The sequence below is a fragment of the Papaver somniferum genome, chromosome 7, assembly GCF_003573695.1.
Source record: "Papaver somniferum cultivar HN1 chromosome 7, ASM357369v1, whole genome shotgun sequence".
Classification (NCBI taxonomy): domain Eukaryota; kingdom Viridiplantae; phylum Streptophyta; class Magnoliopsida; order Ranunculales; family Papaveraceae; genus Papaver; species Papaver somniferum.
In genome coordinates, this window is record NC_039364.1 from 269,439,438 (window position 1) to 269,457,758 (window position 18,321).

An 18,321-nucleotide genomic window follows, 5' to 3' on the forward strand; every position below is an offset into this window, starting at 1 on the left:
GCACCATTTTTGTCAGGGATTATTCGATGCTCAGATGCCTGTTTCATTGAATATTTATCACTAACCCGTGGAATTCTGCTGGGAAGAACCATGAATTGAAGCGACGAAATATAACGAAGAATCGTACAATATTGCTGGATATTCAGACGATGGTTTGTAGAATATTGCTGGATATTTAGACGATTAACTGATGGCTCGTAGAATATTACTGGATATTCAGATGATTTAAGACAATTAATTGATGGCTCTATACTAGAAGGGCTTCCTATCTAGGAGCATTAATTATCTGAGGGTTGAGCAATATGAACTTGCCGGAGTGTCATATTCCTCTTGCATAGTCGGGGAAAACCTAGTTACATCCCGAAGACGTTGTTGCTCTATACTAGCAGGCATGCTGTCTAGGAGCCGCCCAATCTTTCGATTCTGTACAGTATGAGATGTGTCGTGGCCTTAGCTGAGAGACTACACATCTACATATTCTCTGAGAAACTTTCTCCATCAGAGGTGGCATGAGATTTCATGCATGGATACATGAGTCTCGATACTCATCCGATTACCGGATCCAAAGTAATTACTGAAATTGCTCAGTATTCATGAGATGTGTCGTGGCCTCAGCTGAGAGGCTACACATCTACATGTACTCTGAGAGACAGCCTTCTCAGTCAGAGATTTATGGCATGAGCTTTCATGCTTAGAGACATGAGTCTCAATACTCATCCGATTGCCGGATCCGGAGTAATTACTGAAATTGCTCAGTATTCATGATATGTGCTGTGGCCTCAGCCGGGAGACTACACATCTACACCTTCCCTGAGAGACTTTCTCGATCAGAGGTTTTATGGCATGATCTTTCATGCTTTATAGAGAGACATGAGCCTCAATACTCATCCGATTGCCGGATCCGGAGTAATTACTGAAATTGCTCAGTATTCATGAGATGTGTCGTGGTCTCAGCTGAGAGACTACACATCCACATCTTCTCTTAGAGAACTTTCTCAATCAGAGGTTTTATGAGCTTTCACGCTTTAATGAGAGACGTGGGTCTCAATATTCATCCGATTACCGGATCCGGAGTATACTTTTACAATTTTACCCTTTGTCGAAAATCCACCATCTACATTAAGTCCCCTGCTTAGTGAGGAACAGTCATGTTCCTCAGTCAGCATTGAATGGTGATTTTCCAGGTACAGAAAAAAAATAAGTAATTGAACTTAGTCATAAGATAAGACATTATCGGATTTCGACTGAATGAGCAAACCATGGTTTAAGCGGAACCCCAGTGGCGTAATAGAGCATCATATAGTGAGCATAAATTGGTGTAGAACCGCTGATTCGATGGTGGAACCTTGGTCGATTTAGGATTCACGGGTCCGGGACCAAGAAAGGGAATCCGCAGACGTTCGTTCATTAGTTTAAGAAACAAACAAGATCGACCTGAGTCTAATGATAAAATTTTGTCTATGAGCTTTCATGAAGAACATTTTTTTTTTAAATACGTGAGGTTTCACAAAGTGGAATAAACTCTCGTTTCAAAGGTGAATGCTCGTACGAGAGAAGAGTTTTTTTTTTTAATAGACATTGCGTCTGTTAGTAATAAAATTTTGTTTCTGAGCTTTCATGAAAATTTTATCTTCGAGCTTTCAGAAATCTTTGAAAATATACTCTCACTTCAAAGACAGATGCTCGTGCGAGGGAGCAAAATATATAGACATCTTTTTTCAAATTTACGTGAGTTTCACGTTAAATATTTATATATTTTGTAAAATCATGTTTTGATTTTGAACAACTGTTGAAAGTAGACAATTATATATGATGAAATAATGTCTGTATGTGAGTTTTCACAATTGTAAAATGGACGTCTGTCCAATTTTTGAAAAACCAGTGAATGTTAAAAATTCACGTGGGTTGTTCACGGTTTGATGAAAATCAAGTCATGATTTTGAATAATGAATTTTGCTCGACTTTGTAGGTTTGAAGGAACGAGCAAATTTTCGAAATTTTGACGTTATAATCACTACAGCTAGTGAAATTGTAAATAGGTAAGAGTTGGATTGTTACTGTTTCAGCGCGTGCTTGTTGTTGGTATATCCATGACTCCATGTATTTCGCCTCGGATAGTGGTGACTTCTGGTCACAACCACCCTTCTGGATCTTCCGGCGAACACTCTAGAAATATCAAGTCAAACATGAAGATGTTTGCAGATGTTCATCCTGGGATGAATCAACCTTTCAGAGACGCTGAAAAGCTGGTACTTTGTATGTCTCTAGATCATCTCTGAGTCGTCCCTTATCAGCATAAGCACCGCCGACTTCAGCAAATGAGACTATCAGATGAAGATGAAGTTCGGATTTGTGTTGATGGTGTAGCTCCTGATTCAGATGTGGATGAACGAAGAATTTCGCCATAATTCGTCATCAGAAAATTCAAAAATTAGGTCTTCATTGAAATTGTTGTAGAATCTTCGTTCGATGTTGGATTTTCGCGGTCTACCCTTGTATCCTCATGCCCAGGAAATTTCCAAACTTTGACAAAGAATCTTTTTGGGTTCCGAGCATGTTTAGGATCCGAAATCGACGAAACAGTAAACTTCCAGGAGACCTTCAGAAAATTTTCAGCTGGCATGTGGTCCAATGTTTTGTCCACAACTCTTCGCTCGTTTCTTCAATTTCTGTGAATTTTGGATATGTTGAAGAGGACATCCATACGAAGAGAATAGTGTACGACCCATCCACAAATTCTTCACCAATTTCTCCCAGATTGTCGGTTTGTACAGAGCAGTGTAAAATCATCTCAGACGAGCTTGTTGTAAAACATTCATGTTGTGTCTTTAGACCATTCGCTTGTGTCTTGAACGGTTGGTGAAGGATTTTAATGTGATTGATACATGAGCATGGTGCTTGCAGCGTCATCTTGCTTCTGTCAGTCGTAGAATATCACTTCTGAAACCCTGGTCACGAGACTGTAGCTGAGGTTTCTCTCGAGACGGGATGATGTAATGATCATGGTTTCATGTCCCGGTGGTAGCATTGCTTTTATGATGAATGACTAGCACATAAGAGTCGGGTGTCACGAGTCTTGGACTGTAAAACTGATCGTCATGATCAGTGGATCGTCAGTCCCCAGTATTTTGTTAGATCTCTCCTTTTCGTTTCCTCTTCTTCTGGCAAGACTTCGATAGAGGACCCAGGTAGAAAAATTGATGTAAAGACCCAGGTGTTCGAAGTTGGAGGTACCTTGATGAAGGACTTAGGGAAAAGACCTGGTGGACACCGATCGACTGTGGAAGTTATGAATCCCGTCTAAGAATTGCTGCTTGCATGTTGTACGCTCCGGAAGCTGTAGGAACCTCATACGACGTCGTAATTTTATGCTTGACCCCAACTTTTGAAGCTAAGATACTGTGTTATCTAATGAGACAAGAATCACTCAATTTGGAGTTGTAGAGGTCATCCACGAAGCGTGCACATTTGTAATTTGTAATCCCGTACAAATTTTTTCAGATTTCGTAGACCTGACGGTAAAGGCCATATCTTTCAGCTCGTATGTCCGATTAATGCTCCCTTTTGGTATGTTGTAGAAGAGACATAGACGAACATCTTTCTTTGACGAAGCATTGTCCCATTCCTCACCCATTGGTACGTTTTTGCAAACCCATGGCCTGGAGTGTGTTGTATCTCATTTGTAGAGGTGATGAGAACATCTTGTAGAAGACTTTGGATTATGCCCACCAGTCGTGCCGGCTTTGGGAAGACTTTCATGTGAGCATGTTATCAGGTCTGCATATTTTGCTATGAATCATTCGTTTTTAGAGAAGTCCGCTTCATGTGTAACGCTTCAGAGAATGATTAGTTGATGAAGCCCTGAGGATGTTGCTCCTGAGACCGTTGTTGGTGTTGAAACTATGAATGATTACGCTCCAGAGATCCTTGTCGATGATGAGATCATGGATGGTGTTCCTCTAGAGATTATTGATAATGCTGATACCATGGTTGAAGTTTCTCCAAACACCGAAAAGGCTAGTATCTTTGCTCCTCCATCTAGTGAGCCTTTTACATTCACGAATTAGTTGATGAGTTGAGCGTCGCTAAGATGAAGGTGTACTGAGAGTTCAACTTGAATGCTCCTGAAACATAACTCAGGTTGCCCAGGGTATGTTGAAGGAGTTAGTTCAATTCATGTATGAATGATGTTACATCTGCTTCAGAAGTCTTATCATGGGATAATGAAGACTAATCGATTGTAGTTTACTTTGATCGTGCTGGTGTTGAATCAATGTATCATCATTGAGATATTTATGTTGAAGCTGTACTCTTTGATTGGGAGTACAATTTGATGGCTCCATAGATGCTTGAGCGTTGAGGCATATATTCCTTAAGCATCGAATGTCTTAGGGGTTTGATCATCTCGGCCCTGGAGTATCTTATGTTGATTCAGCATCCCTTTCGGTGCAGTAGTGGGATTCGACACTTGTGCAGACATCAGAGCTTTCTGATTTTGTGGAACACATGGACTTGCAGGAGAAACGCCCAAAGTGTTCTTTGCCATGCTTGGACGTCAGTAATGAATGTTTCAGTGCTTGATACGGAGAAACGTCATATTCAACCACTTGGTAAAATACTAATGCGGTGAAGCTACCATTCATAACGTCTTGTAGAATTGCTAGCATAATTAAGTCTCCATACTAGGATAACATGCGGGTAAATAAATGACATAGACATAGAATGAGACTTGCCTGAGTGCGGAATCTCTTGATGAATGTCTATGCATCTTTTGCAGGTTCTTGCTTCAACCTCGTCAAAGCTTGAAATTTCTCAAAGTACTCTGATGATGGAATGTCCGTCAAATCTTCTGGATTAGAACTTTCTTCGTTGGAGAGATGTGTAACCAAAGGCGTTTTGTAAGTACCCATCTTTTCAGCGTGGATCCATGCTCGTCTGAAGGACATGTCATATCCTGGATCTTCATGATTATGTGAATCTTGGTTTCTGTCCAGGTTGAACTCATGTTCACTTTGATAGTGATGTAGCCATAAGTATTTCTGAGCGCTCCTTCAAGGTCTCTGATTGAGATGTGAGCATGAGTAACTTATTGTCAAGTGATGCCTGTGGATCTGATGATTTTCAGTGGGATGTTGTTGATGGCGGTGTCAGCATCGATCAACGTTCTTCCAAATTCGTTTCTTCTGAGATTGACTGTGGTAAGCAGTCCCCAGTCGTATATCTCTTGATCTGTGGATGGAGGCTCAAGAAGTATTTTTCGGAATGGACTTCTTGACACGATGTGGTTCAGTACTGTGAACATGTCTCCCCTTTGCGACTTCGACAAATAACGCAATTTACTTTCGACCAAGGATTGAACTGCCTCTTTGATAGGTTGTTCAGAGAGTGTAAAGGTTATGACTGGGAGAGGATTCTTGTGTACTCCTTCAGTCCCCAGTTGAAGATATTGTGGATCAACCTTCTCTTTGAAAATGTGCTTCAACAATCCGCATTCGCTTGTGGGATGATTGACGAACCTGTGGAAGTCACTGCTTCAATGGAAAAAAGGAAAGTCAGGTGCTTCTTGATCAGGAACTCTTGTGCGTTGGTAAGAGGCTTGTGCATCTTGCTTATCCTTGTTTTGTGCTTTTGAAGGATCTGAAGTATGCTTGCGCGACGGTTTGGCTTTCCGTTTGCTCCCTTTTGCAACAGTGTTTGTGGAAGGCTGGAGGTTTTACTGCTTCTTGATCATACGTCTACTACCTCGAGTGTCTCTCGGTTCTTCAGCCTTTGTATCTTTTGTTCTTTCCATAAAAGCGGGCGCAGTAGTTGCCGATCTCTTCGCCGCTTCATGAAGCTCTGAGAAGGTCTGGAAACGAAGATTTTCCAATAAAGCTCTATAGACCGGGATCATGCCGTTGATACACAAGTCTACCAGTTGCTGCTCCGTGACGTTTGGATCACGACAGTCCAGGGCTTGGACTCTGAATCTTTTCACGTAGTCATTGGGATGTTCATTGTTCCTCTGAAACATTCTTCCAAGATCAGAGAGAGTAATTTTCTCTGACGCAAAGAAGTACTTTCTGTAGAAGGCATTAATCATTTCTCCCCAATTGTTGATATTTCCTGGTGCGATGTTGTTGTACCAGGTGTATGCCCTTCCTTTCAAGGATTTTGAAAATTCTTTGAGGCGAACAACATGGTTTTGTTCGTGTTCACCCAAGGCTTCCAGGAACCGAGAAGCATATTCCCGAGCATTGCCTGTTCCGTCATACAAAGTGAAGGTTGGAGAGGTACAACCTTTTGGAAGAGGAATCCTTTGCATAGCAGCAGGGTACGGAGGCTGGTGACGATGGACATGTGATGTCTTGTCTTTTCTACGGTTCTCCAGAAGGCGCTCCACGTTTTCCCGAGTAATGAAATTTGACGGTTCCTTTGCTGATGAGTCTGCAGCTTTGCTGATTTCATCATCATCCACTGTATGGATTGGGATTACCTCAGGATCAGCAGCATCTGAGGATTTCTCCTTTTCTTTTCCCTTTCCTTGAGTCTTCTTGTCAGTAAGAGTTTTGAGATAATTACACAGTTCCTTATGTGTAAAATACATGTCAGTCTGATTCTTTGCAAGGGTCTCTTGCGCTTTGATAAGATCAGCAATGATAGGTGGCGGATTTCCTCTGACTTCTTCAGGGTGTGGACCGAATAGGGGATGACCTTCAGTGTCAGTGTGAGGAGGAGTAACTTCACCACCGCCAGTGTTGGAGGCCGGAATTGTTTCCGGGATATCTTCATTATTAGTGATGCTAGTGCTAGCACGGTTTGTGTTAGGATTTTGTAACTGAAGCTGACCTACGATCAACCATCTTGTGAAAATGAAAGATTAAAAACGAGAGATTCATCTCCCACTGAGGTCGCCAATCTGTGGTTGTGGAAAAACGATTTGCTGGTTTTTACGGAATTGAAGAGTCAACCGTGTGGAGACTCCTTGAACCGAGCGAAATGTTGAACCTTACACAGATGCATTGCAAGAAGGGAGTGCGTTAAGTTCGAGAGATCAATCTGTAAGATCCCAGCCTAAACCAAGAAAAATGGCCGTTCCAGAGTCAATTCGGTCACAAGAGAGGATGGGTTGACCTGTAGGAGTGAAGATGAGAAATGCGTGAGATCAATGGTGATCTGATATTGTAGGTGTATTGTGAATTCAGCGTAAAAATGCCCTGAATGATTGAATTTTGCTCAATTGAGAGTAATTTCTGTGAGTTCGTGTAGACGAAAGATTGTCTGTATAAACTTTGATGAGAAATTGCTCGTCTTGGCGAATGTTGTTCGAGTGTTCGAAAACTTGTTCTTTCAATCAGGATTCAGGGACATTTTATAATGCCGGAGTTGAAAACACCATGATCCTATGAAGTGTGACAATTGATGGAATCAGAGAATGGGAAATGGGAAAATCGTGTTAGAACCACTTACTCATCGTGCAGAGACATGGTTAACTTTCCACCCACTACTTTGCTGACTCTTCCAACTGATTGCACGACTTTCTCACATTCTCATCGTGGGTGAACACACGTGTCGTAGACCGCCAGACCAAAACCCTAGTTAATATCCCCCCATGTGACACGATTGAAATCTCGTGATTGTGGAGTCAGTTGATGAATTTATGGGACGATGAGTCCATGTAGCGGTGAGTTAAACATGATTAGCAAATGTTCTGAAACTCATGAATTTAACGTGTCTGCTGAGACGAGGTATCATTATAACCTAAGACGAGCAAAACTGTGTTGCTAAATTGTTGAATATTGATAGTTGAACCAATATTCTTTGGTTTGAGCAAATATTGCTAGTCTGAGCGAATATTGCTAATTGAGTAAATATTGCTGGTTCGAGCGAATATTGCTAGTTCGAGCAAATATTGCTAGTTTGAAAAAATATTGTTCTTTTGATGAATTTTTGGTAGCTGGACCAAATAAAATATTAATTTAAGTTACTGATTGCTGGGTCGAACAAAATAAATATGAATGTTAATCATGAAATCAACATAAAATTATCATAGTGTTCGAATCTGCTCAGAATCACGTTACTGCAGAGCTCTGGATTCAAAACCCTAATTTTATCTTGATGATGATTTACTGCAAATCACATAGGACCGGCTACATGGGATGACGAGTTCACCATATAACGCCCAGATGCTCGAACGAGCAAAAATACCAAAGTCTCTTGAGGACCAGTTGGTGAAAGAATAATTAAATGTTGGTTTAATCATTTACTGAAATAATGCTCGTGTGAGCGACAAATCATATAACCTGATGTAGAAAATATGAGGGACCGACCAAGAGGTCATCAGACCGGCTCTTGGTGGCTTTGGGACCAGTAGATGGTCGTTTGAGCGAACTTACAATTGTTTGGAAAGAGTTTGAACCTAATATGAGCAACTGAGCAAATTAGGTTAAAATCATTTAAACATGCGGGACCAGCTGTTTGCAAGCCTCAGGGTCACCTTTGGTCGGTGAAGGGGATGTTCCCGTGTCATCATGATGTCCGTGCTTCAGTCCAGAGAATTTTGATATTTTCTGGTGCACGTTTGAGCAACATTTGGAGAAAATATGCAAAATCCATGGTTTTGCTGAAACTGGGAAAAATACATGAGATGATGAAAATAATAAATAAACAAGGAATTACAAGGTGTGGGACCGGCCATGGCTAGGCATTGGCCGTCCGGCTGACATGCGGTCCTACATGCTTTTCCCAGTTTTATGTGATTTTATGTATTTTTCTCTGATTTAAGGGAAATTCCATGAAACTGGAGAGTTTGGCGAAATTAGGGAACTTCCATGAGATGAGAGACATAAATTAAAATATAAATAGAGAATGAGAGTGTGGGACCGGTCAATGGACGTGGCATGGCCGACCGACCAATGGGCGCGGGTCCCAAGGCACTCTTCCCAATTATACTAAGTTTTGATGATTTTAGATAATTTTCATAAAATCAAAGGGATTTGTTGAAAACCAAGATATTTTGTTGAAATCAGAGAGTTTTCATGAAATCAGGAAACAAAACAGCAAATAATAATAAAATAGTGGGCATGTGGGACCGGCTAGGGCATGGCCGGCCGGCTAGAGCCCGGTCCCACAAGTTTTATTAATTTTCCATGATTTTAGATAAAATACATGAAATTAGGTAATTTTAGGGAAAATTCATAAAATTAAGGAATTTTCATAATTTGAGAAGAAATAATAAAATAATGGAACGTGAGGTGTGGGACCGGCGACGGCCAAGGCATGACCGGCCAGCTGGCGGTCCCATGACACCTTTCCCTAATTTTATTATTTTTGATAAAATCATGTGATTTAGATAAAAATACATGAAATTAGGTAATTTTCATGATTTTAGGGAAAATTCATGAAATCAAGGAATTTTCATAATTTGAGAGAAATAATAAAATAATGGAGACGTGAGGTGTGGGATCGGCCACGGCCAAGGCATGGCCGGATGGTGCTGGTCCCGCGACACTTTTCCTTGATTTTATTATTTTTGATAAAATCATGTGATTTAGATAACTTCTTTGAAATAATGGAAATTTGCTCGAACGAGAGAATTTTCGTGAGACTAGCGAAAAATAATAAAATGTGATAAAATAAAAAATTGGGCGCGGGACTGGTCACGGCATGACCGGCCGGCTGATGAACCCAGTCCCCTGGCGCCATTGCTAATATATTATTATTATTATTCTTCCTATTTTGCATAGGTTCCTCGTTCATTCATATTTTTTGAAATGCTCGTTCGTGCATTCAAAATGCTGGTCTGTGCATTATTTGCTAAGTACACTTGCACCATTTTTTCAGGGCTTATTCGATGCTCAGATGCCTGTTTCATTGAATATTTATCACTAACCCGTGGAATTCTGCTGGGAAGAACCATGAATTGAAGCGACGAAATATAACGAAGAATCGTAGAATATTGCTGGATATTCAGACGATTAACTGATGGCTCGTAGAATATTACTGGATATTCAGACGATTTAAGACGATTAATTGATGGCTTTATACTAGAAGGGCTTCCTGTCTAGGAACATTAATTACTGAAATTGCCGGATCCAAAGTAATTACTGAAATTGCTCAGTATTCATGAGATGTGTCGTGGCCTCAGCTGAGAGGCTACACATCTACATGTACTCTGAGAGACAGCTTTCTCTGTCAGAGATTTATGGCATGAGCTTTCATGCTTAGAGACATGAGTCTCAATACTCATCCTATTGACGGATCCTGAGTAATTACTGAAATGGCTCAGTATTCATGAGATGTGTTGTGGCCTCAGCCGGGAGACTACACATCTACACCTTCCCTGAGAGACTTTCTCGATCAGAGGTTTTATGGCATGAGATTTCATGCTTTATAGAGAGACATGAGCCTCAATACTCATCCGATTGCCGGATCCGGAGTAATTACTGAAATTGCTCAGTATTCATGAGATGTGTCGTGGTCTCAGTTGAGAGACTACACATCCACATCTTCTCTGAGAGAACTTTATCAATCAGAGGTTTTATGAGCTTTCACGCTTTAATGAGAGACGTGGGTCTCAATACTTATCCGATTGCCGGATCCGGAGTATACTTTTACAATTTTACCCTTTGTCGAAAATCAACCATCTACATCCTCATACAACCCGTATAATCGTCTTTAATTATCACATCAAATTTTTTTGCAGGAGGGTCGTGCTGTGAGACCTCGAATTGAAGTGAATTTCTCAGAGGATGAGGCAATTGCCCACGGTGGAGAAGGCAGGAGCAAGAAGTGCAAGTTGTTTCCCAACACCATAAAGTCCCCAGTCGCCTTTTTGGTGAGTTGTTGATATTTTTCCGTTGTGACTTCTTCCATCCGCATTATCAGGATCTCAAAACCAATATTTGTTATTTGGTCACATGACTTTGCTCCGTCTAGTATTGACGGTCTTCGATTCTCTGCTGCTGGGCAGACGACTTCTGATTTGAACGTTGAAGAAGAAGTCGCCGTGAGTAATTTCCTTTACCATCAGACATAAATGTTTCATGTGAAAATGCTAACTACTTGATAATATGTCCAGGAGGATGTCGTCATGGAGGTGGAAAGTGCTGATGTTAGATCTTCCTCTGAGAATATAGACGAAGGCACTTCCAAAGATTCGGAGCCAAATAGAAGTAATGAGCCCCTTGTCGTTAATACGTACAATCATAATACCTTGAGTACTTCGGATACCCCCAAAGTGAGTATATACCTGGCATCCTCTTCATAGAAGTATGAAAGTTCTGATTTGTGAATGAATGAATGAGAATCCATGTGTATATACGAAAAACTTGGTCGAACTTCGTCGTCAGAAAATTCATAACCCAGTTTTTTACCAAAAACGCCGTAAAATATTCATATGGAGTCGGATTTTCAATATCTGCATATGCATCCTCAAGCCCAGGAAATTTCCAAGCTTTAAGAAGATTTTAAGTTTTGAGCACGTTTAGGGCCTGAAAAAGACGAAATAGTAAACTTCCAGGAGACTTTCAGAACTTTTTCAGATTGCATGTTGCCCGATGTTTTGACCACATCCTAGCTCGTTCGCCCAATTGCCATGAAATTTTGACATGTTGTAGAGGACTTCCATACGAAGAGAATGGTATATGACCCAACTCTAGACTCCATACCAATTGCTCCCAGTTCGTCATTGAACACAGGGCAGTGTAAAATTTCTTCAGCTGAGTTTCTTTGAAAACGTGTTTCATGACTTTGATGCTACTTGTACACGTCTTAGATGCATGATAAGGAACTTAGATGATGTTAGTTCACTTACTTTCTTAATTTTATAATCGTATTGGATTTCTATCCTTGAATCATTCTAATCCCATGTAATCTTCGCATTAGGTGCCGAATAACGAAGTTGGGAATTATGAATCCAGTAACGATGGTTTGGGAAGGAGTTGTCGGTGACAAGACTTCCATATATGTGCCTCAAGATGATTAAGCGCTGGTCGTTGATGTCGTGGAGGTAGAATAAACTCTAATTATGCCTCTAACGGTGGAACCCGAACCCGAAATAGCGGAAGCTACTTCTTCTAAAATTGTCTCTATGATCACCGATGCTGCTCCAGTAGTTGAGAACCAGATGATAGTGCATGAGTATCCGACTGCAGGGATTTCCTTTGATCCTCAATTTGGTGAGTTACTCCCGTATCACCAGCTTGTTGGAGGATTTAGCGTTCCTATCGGATATGCTGCTATGTACAAGGAACTGTGGGAAATGTATGGACACATTGTTGTCACTCGGGATCCAGAACGCAGTTATTTTCTGACGAAACAAGTGGAGGCTATCTTGCGTGTCATAGATGATATCCGGATTACTGCCAGAAATGTTTACTCAAGATGTACTCTTTGATTGGGAATACAACTTGAAGAATGCTGAAGATCTTGGCTTCAATCTGAAGTGGCTCCGTCAAAGACTTGAAGTTATCAGGAAAGCAGTAAAGGGATGTTCCCTTCCCTACCAGTGATGCCGTGTTGAAGAAGATGAATGAAGTTGCTGATCTAACCAGGAAGCTGGAGGTGGAAAAGGCGGCTCTGAAAGTCTTGGAGGAGGCAGAGGAGCAGAAATCTTTCTTCGATGGTTTTCTTTAGTTTCCTTTCCATAATCCCATGAATTTCTGAACTTCTGAGAGATGTGAGGTTTTCATTTGGGTTTTGATATTAGCTGGTTTTGGATTGCTAGATGGTTAAGGATTTTCTTTTGGATTTGATTGAGATTTTCCTTTAAGTAAAGTGAACTGAATTTTTGATAAATTGCTGAATTCAAATACTGATTGCAAGTATTGCAAACGTTTTGGAGGAATTGAAATACAATGAAAGAAAATCCTAAATGCCAAATCCAGACATCATGAGTGCTCAAACGCTCAGTACCTCAAATACCCAATAATTTCAGACAAACGCCTTAAGCCAATTCTCGTGAATTACTGGCAGGGTTCTGCCATCCGTGTTGACCAATTTGTAGTATCCTCCAGTTATGGACTTAGCAACCATAAATGGTCCTTCCCAATTGGAGCTCCTTGCGGAGTGGAGATCTCGTTTAGCCGCCTTGAGAACCAAATTCCCTTCCTCGAATTTGTTCGGCTTAGTAGTTCGCGCCTTGAATATCTTTTGGATTCCATGGTTGTGGCACGTATGGGCACTCATGTAGAGGAGAGTACCCAGCATACTGTCTGTCGTGCTTAGCCAGGTCTTCAGCAATAAACCTCTTGATAGAATGACCGACTTGGAGAAGCTCTGAACCCAACCATTGGGTATAATATTGGCGGGGTGAAGTCCATTCATAACTTTTGGTAATTGCTAAATCGTTTGTAGGGAGAAGTCCTTGAATCAAAGCATCATATTTGAACATTGGTAATATTGGAGCACGAAAAGGAATAAGACTTGCCTGAGCTCGAAACCTTTTGACAAAGGTATGTGGATTTTCCCCAGGTTCTTGCGTAAGTCCCATCAAGGTTTTTACTTCCTCCAGATGCTCGAACGGTGGGGTGTCCTCTGTTTCCTCTTCCAACTTGGAGTCTTTGTCGACGACAGAGCGTGTTGAAAGCTTTGAAATTACCCTTCCAGCATGAATCCAAGTTCTTCCAAGGATCATCATATCCAGGATCTTCTCGAATTATGTAAAACTTGGTCTCAGTGCAGACCAAATTCTCTGTGACTTTGAGAATGATGAAGCCGTATGCATCTCTGGAGATTCCTTCGTGGTCCCTGATTGCTATGGGAGCATGAGTAGCCTCTTGTCGAGTAATGCCAGCAGCTCTGAGAGTTTTCAAAGGGATGATGTTGACGGCGGTGCCGACATCAACGAATGCTCTTTTGAACTCATTTCCTTTAATATGCACGGTGGTGAGCAGTCCCCAGTCATACATTTCTTTGTCGGTGGCTGAAGGTTCAGGAGGTACTTCTGGAATCAATAGGCGTTTCCCAGTCACTATGTGGTTCAAAGCTGTGAACATGTCTCCCCTTTGTGCTTTTGACAGATAGAGCAATTCACAGACATGCTCTATCAATGACTGAACCGCTTCCTTGACTGGTGCTTCAGAAATGGAGAAAGTCCTGACAGGAAGAGGATCTCTGTGTACTCCTTCGGCTCCAAGGTTAAGTTCTCCTGACTCAACTTTTTCTCTGAATATGCGTTTCAAAACTTTGCAGCTACTTGTGGGGTGATTGACGAACCTGTGGAATCGGCAGTAACGAGGATTTTCCATGTCTTCCTCAGTTGGGTCTCTCCAGAGAGAATTTGATTTTGTTTCTCCTGACATAGGCAATTTGATTGCACCATCTTGGATCCAGGTGTCTAATAGTTCGAGCACTTCTCCATGGGGAGAGGAAAATCAGGTGCATCATCAGGAGCTTCTGTGCGGTGTCCAGGAGCCTGTGTCTCTGGCTTGTCCTTCTTCTGCATCTTTGGAGGAACTGAAGTATGCTTGTTCGGGGATTCTGCCTTGCGCTTGCTCCCTTCAGCATCATTTGCAGAGGGCTGCAGGTTGTACTGCTTGTTGATCATGCGTCTGCTTCCTCGAGTGTCACGTGATTCCTCAGTCTTTGTGGACTTTTCTCTTTCTAACAGGGCAGGTGCAGTGGTTTCTGATCTCTTCGCGGCTTCGTGAAGCTCCAAGAAAGTCTGGAATCGAAGATTCTCCAATAGAGCTCTGTAAACCGGGAGCATACCGTTGATACACAAATCTACCAGCTACTGCTCTGTGACATTTGGGTCATGACAATCCAGGGCCTGGACTCTGAATCTTTTCACTTAATCATTGGTATTTTCACTGACCCTCTGGAACATTCTTCCAAGATCAGAGAGAGTGACTTGCTCTGACAACGAAAAAAGTACTTCTTGTAGAAGGCGTTGATCATTTCTCCCCAATTGTTGATAGTCCCCGGTGCGATGTTGTTGTACCAGGTGTATGCTCTGCCTTTCAAGGATTTTGAAAACTCCTTGAGGCGAACAACATGGTTATGTTCATGCTCTCCCAAGGCTTCGAGGAAACGAGAGACATGTTCTCGAGCATTGCCAGTTCCGTCATACAGAGTAAAAGTTGGAGAAATGTAACCTTTTGGAAGGGGAATCCTCTGCGTAGCGGCAGGATAAGGAGGTTGGTGACGATGGACATGTGATGTCTTGTCTTTTCCACGGTTCTCCAGAAGGCGCTCCACGTCTTCCCGAGTAATGAAATTTGATGGTTCCTTTGCTGATGAATCTGCAACTTTGCCAGTTTCATCATCATCCACTGTATGGATTGGGATTACTTCAGGATCAGCAACATCTGAGGATTTCTCCTTCTCTTTTCCCTTTTCTTGAGTCTTCTCTGTCATCTTATCAGTAAGAGTTTTGAGATAATTACACAGCTCCTTCTGTGTAGCAGCCATGTCAGTCTGATTCTTTGCGAGAGTCTCCTGCACTTTGATAAGATCAGCAATGGTAGGTGGTGGATTTCCTCTGACTTCTTCAGGGTGTCGACCGAACAGGGGATGACCTTCAGCGTGAGGAGGAGTAATGTCACCACCATCAGTGTTGGAGGCCGGAATCGTTTCCGGGATATTCTGATTGTCATTGTTGTTGTTGCTAGTACTAGCGTCGTTTGTGTTGGAACCTGTAACTAACCCAGACCTAAGACCATCCATCTTGTGAAATCGTGAGATTGCAACCGAGAGATTAACCTCCCACTGTGGTCGCCAATCTGTGAGTGGGGAAAAACGATTTGCTGGTTTTTACGGAATTGAAGAGTCGACCGTGTGGAGACTCCTTGAACCGAGCGAAATTGAACCTCACACAATGCACTGCAAGAAGGGAGTGCTTTAAGTTCGAGAGATCAATGTAAGACCCCGGCCTAAACCAAGAACAATGGCCGTTCCAGAGTCAATTCGGTCACAAGAGAGGATGGGTTGATCTGTAGGAGGGAAGCTGAGAAATGCGTGAGATCAATGGTGATCTGAGATTGTAGGTGTGTTGTGAATTCAGCGTGAAAATGCTCTGAATGATTGAATTTTGCTCAATTGAGAGTAATTTCTGTGAGTTCGTGTAGACGAAATTGTCTGTATGAACTTTGATGAGAAATTGCTCGTTTTGGCGAATGTTGTTTGTTGAAAAAACCTCCTTTTTTCAATCAGGATTCAGAGACATTTTATAATGCCGGAGTTGAAAACACCATGATCCCATGAAGTGTGACAGTTGCTGGAATCAGAGAGTGGGAAATGGGAAATCGTGTTAAAACCAATTACTCATCGTGCGGAGACTTGGTTAACTTTCCACCCACTACTTTGCTGACTCTTCCAACTGATTGCACGACTTGCTCACATTCTCGTCGGGGTGAACACACGTGCCGTAGACCGCCAACCAAAACCCTAGTTAATATCCCCCATGTGACACGATTGAAATCTCGTGATTGTGGAGTCAGTTGCTGACTTTATGGGACGATGAGTCCATGTAGCGCTGAGTTGAACATGATTAGAAAATGTTTCGAAACTCATGAATTTAATGTGTCTGCTGAGACGAGGTATCATTATAACCTAAGACGAGCAAAAATGTGTTGCTAAATTGTTGAATATTGGTAGTTGAACCAATATTCTTTTATTTGAGCAAATATTGCTAGTCTGAGCGAATATTGCTAATTGAATAAATATTGCCGGTTCGAGCGAATATTGCTAGTTCGAGCAAATATTGTTCTTTTGATGAATTGTTGGTAGCTGGACCAAATAAAATATTAATTTAAGTTACTGACTGCTGGGTCGAGCAAAATAAATATGAATATCAATCATGGAATCAACATAAAATTATCAGAGTGTTCGAATCTGCACAGAATCACGTTTCTGCAGAGCTCTGGATTCAAAACCCTAATTTTACCGAAATGATGATTTATTGCAAATCAACACGGGACCGGATACATGGGATGACGGGTTCACTATATAACGCCCAGATGCTCGAATGAGCAAAAAATACCAAAGTCTCTTGAGGACCAGTTGGTGAAAGAATGATTAAATGCTGGTTTAATCATTTACTGAAATAATGCTCGTGTGAGCAACAAATCATAAAACCTGGTGTAGAAAATATGAGGGGCCGACCAAGAGGTCATGAAACCGGCTCTTGATGGTCGTGGGACCAGTAGATGGTCGTTTGACCGAACTTCCAATTGTTTGGAAAGAGTTCGAACCTAATATGAGCAACTGAGCAAATTAGGTTAAAATCATTAAAACATGCGGGACCAGCTGTTTGCAAGCCTCAGGGTCACCCTTGGTCGGTCGAGGGAATGTGTCTGTGTCACCATAGTGTCCGTGCTTCAGTCCTGAGAATTTTGATATTTTCTGATGCACGTTTGAGCAACATTTGGAGAAAATATGCAAAATCCATGGTTTTGCTGAAACCGGCAAAAATACATGAGACGATGAAAATAATAAATAAACAAGGAATCACAAGTTGTGGGACCGGCCACGGCTAGGGCATGGCCGGCCGGCTGACACGCGACCCCACATGCTTTTCCCAGTTTTATGTGATTTGATGTATTTTTCTCTGATTTTAAGGGAAATTCCATGAAACTGGAGAGTTTGGCGAAATTAGGGAACTTCCATGAGATGAGAGACATAAATTAAAATATAAAATAGGGAATGGGAGTGTGGGACCGGCAATGGCCGTGGCATGGACGGCCGACCAATGGCCGCGGGCCCCAAGGCACTCTTCCCAATTTTATGTAATTTTGATGATTTTAGATAATTTTTCATAAAATCAAAGGGATTTTTTGAAAACCAATATATTTTGTTGAAATCAGGAAACCAAACACCAAATAATAATAAAATAATGGGAGTGTGGGATCGTCTAGGGCATGGCCGGCCGGCTAGAGCCCGGTCCCACAAGTTTTCCTAATTTTTTTAATATTTTCCATGATTTTAGAGAAAATACATGAAATTAGGTAATTTTAGGGAAAATTCGTAAAATCAAGGAATTTTCATAATTTGAGAAGGAATAATAAAATAATGGGACATGAGGTATGGGACCGGCCACATCCAAGACATGGCCGGCTGGTGCTTGGTCCCACGACATCTTTCCCTAATTTTATTATTTTCTGATAAAATCATGTGATTTAGATAATTTCTTTGAAATAAAGGAAATTTGCTCGAACGAGAGGATTTTCATGAGATCGTGAAAATAGTAAAAATATGGTAAAATATAAAATTGGGCGCGGGACTAGTCACGGCATGACTGGCCGGCTGGTGAGGCTAGTCCCCTGGCGCTTTTGTTTAATATTTTATTATTATTATTTTCCCTTCCTATTTTGCATAGGTTCCTCGTTCGTTCGTATTTTT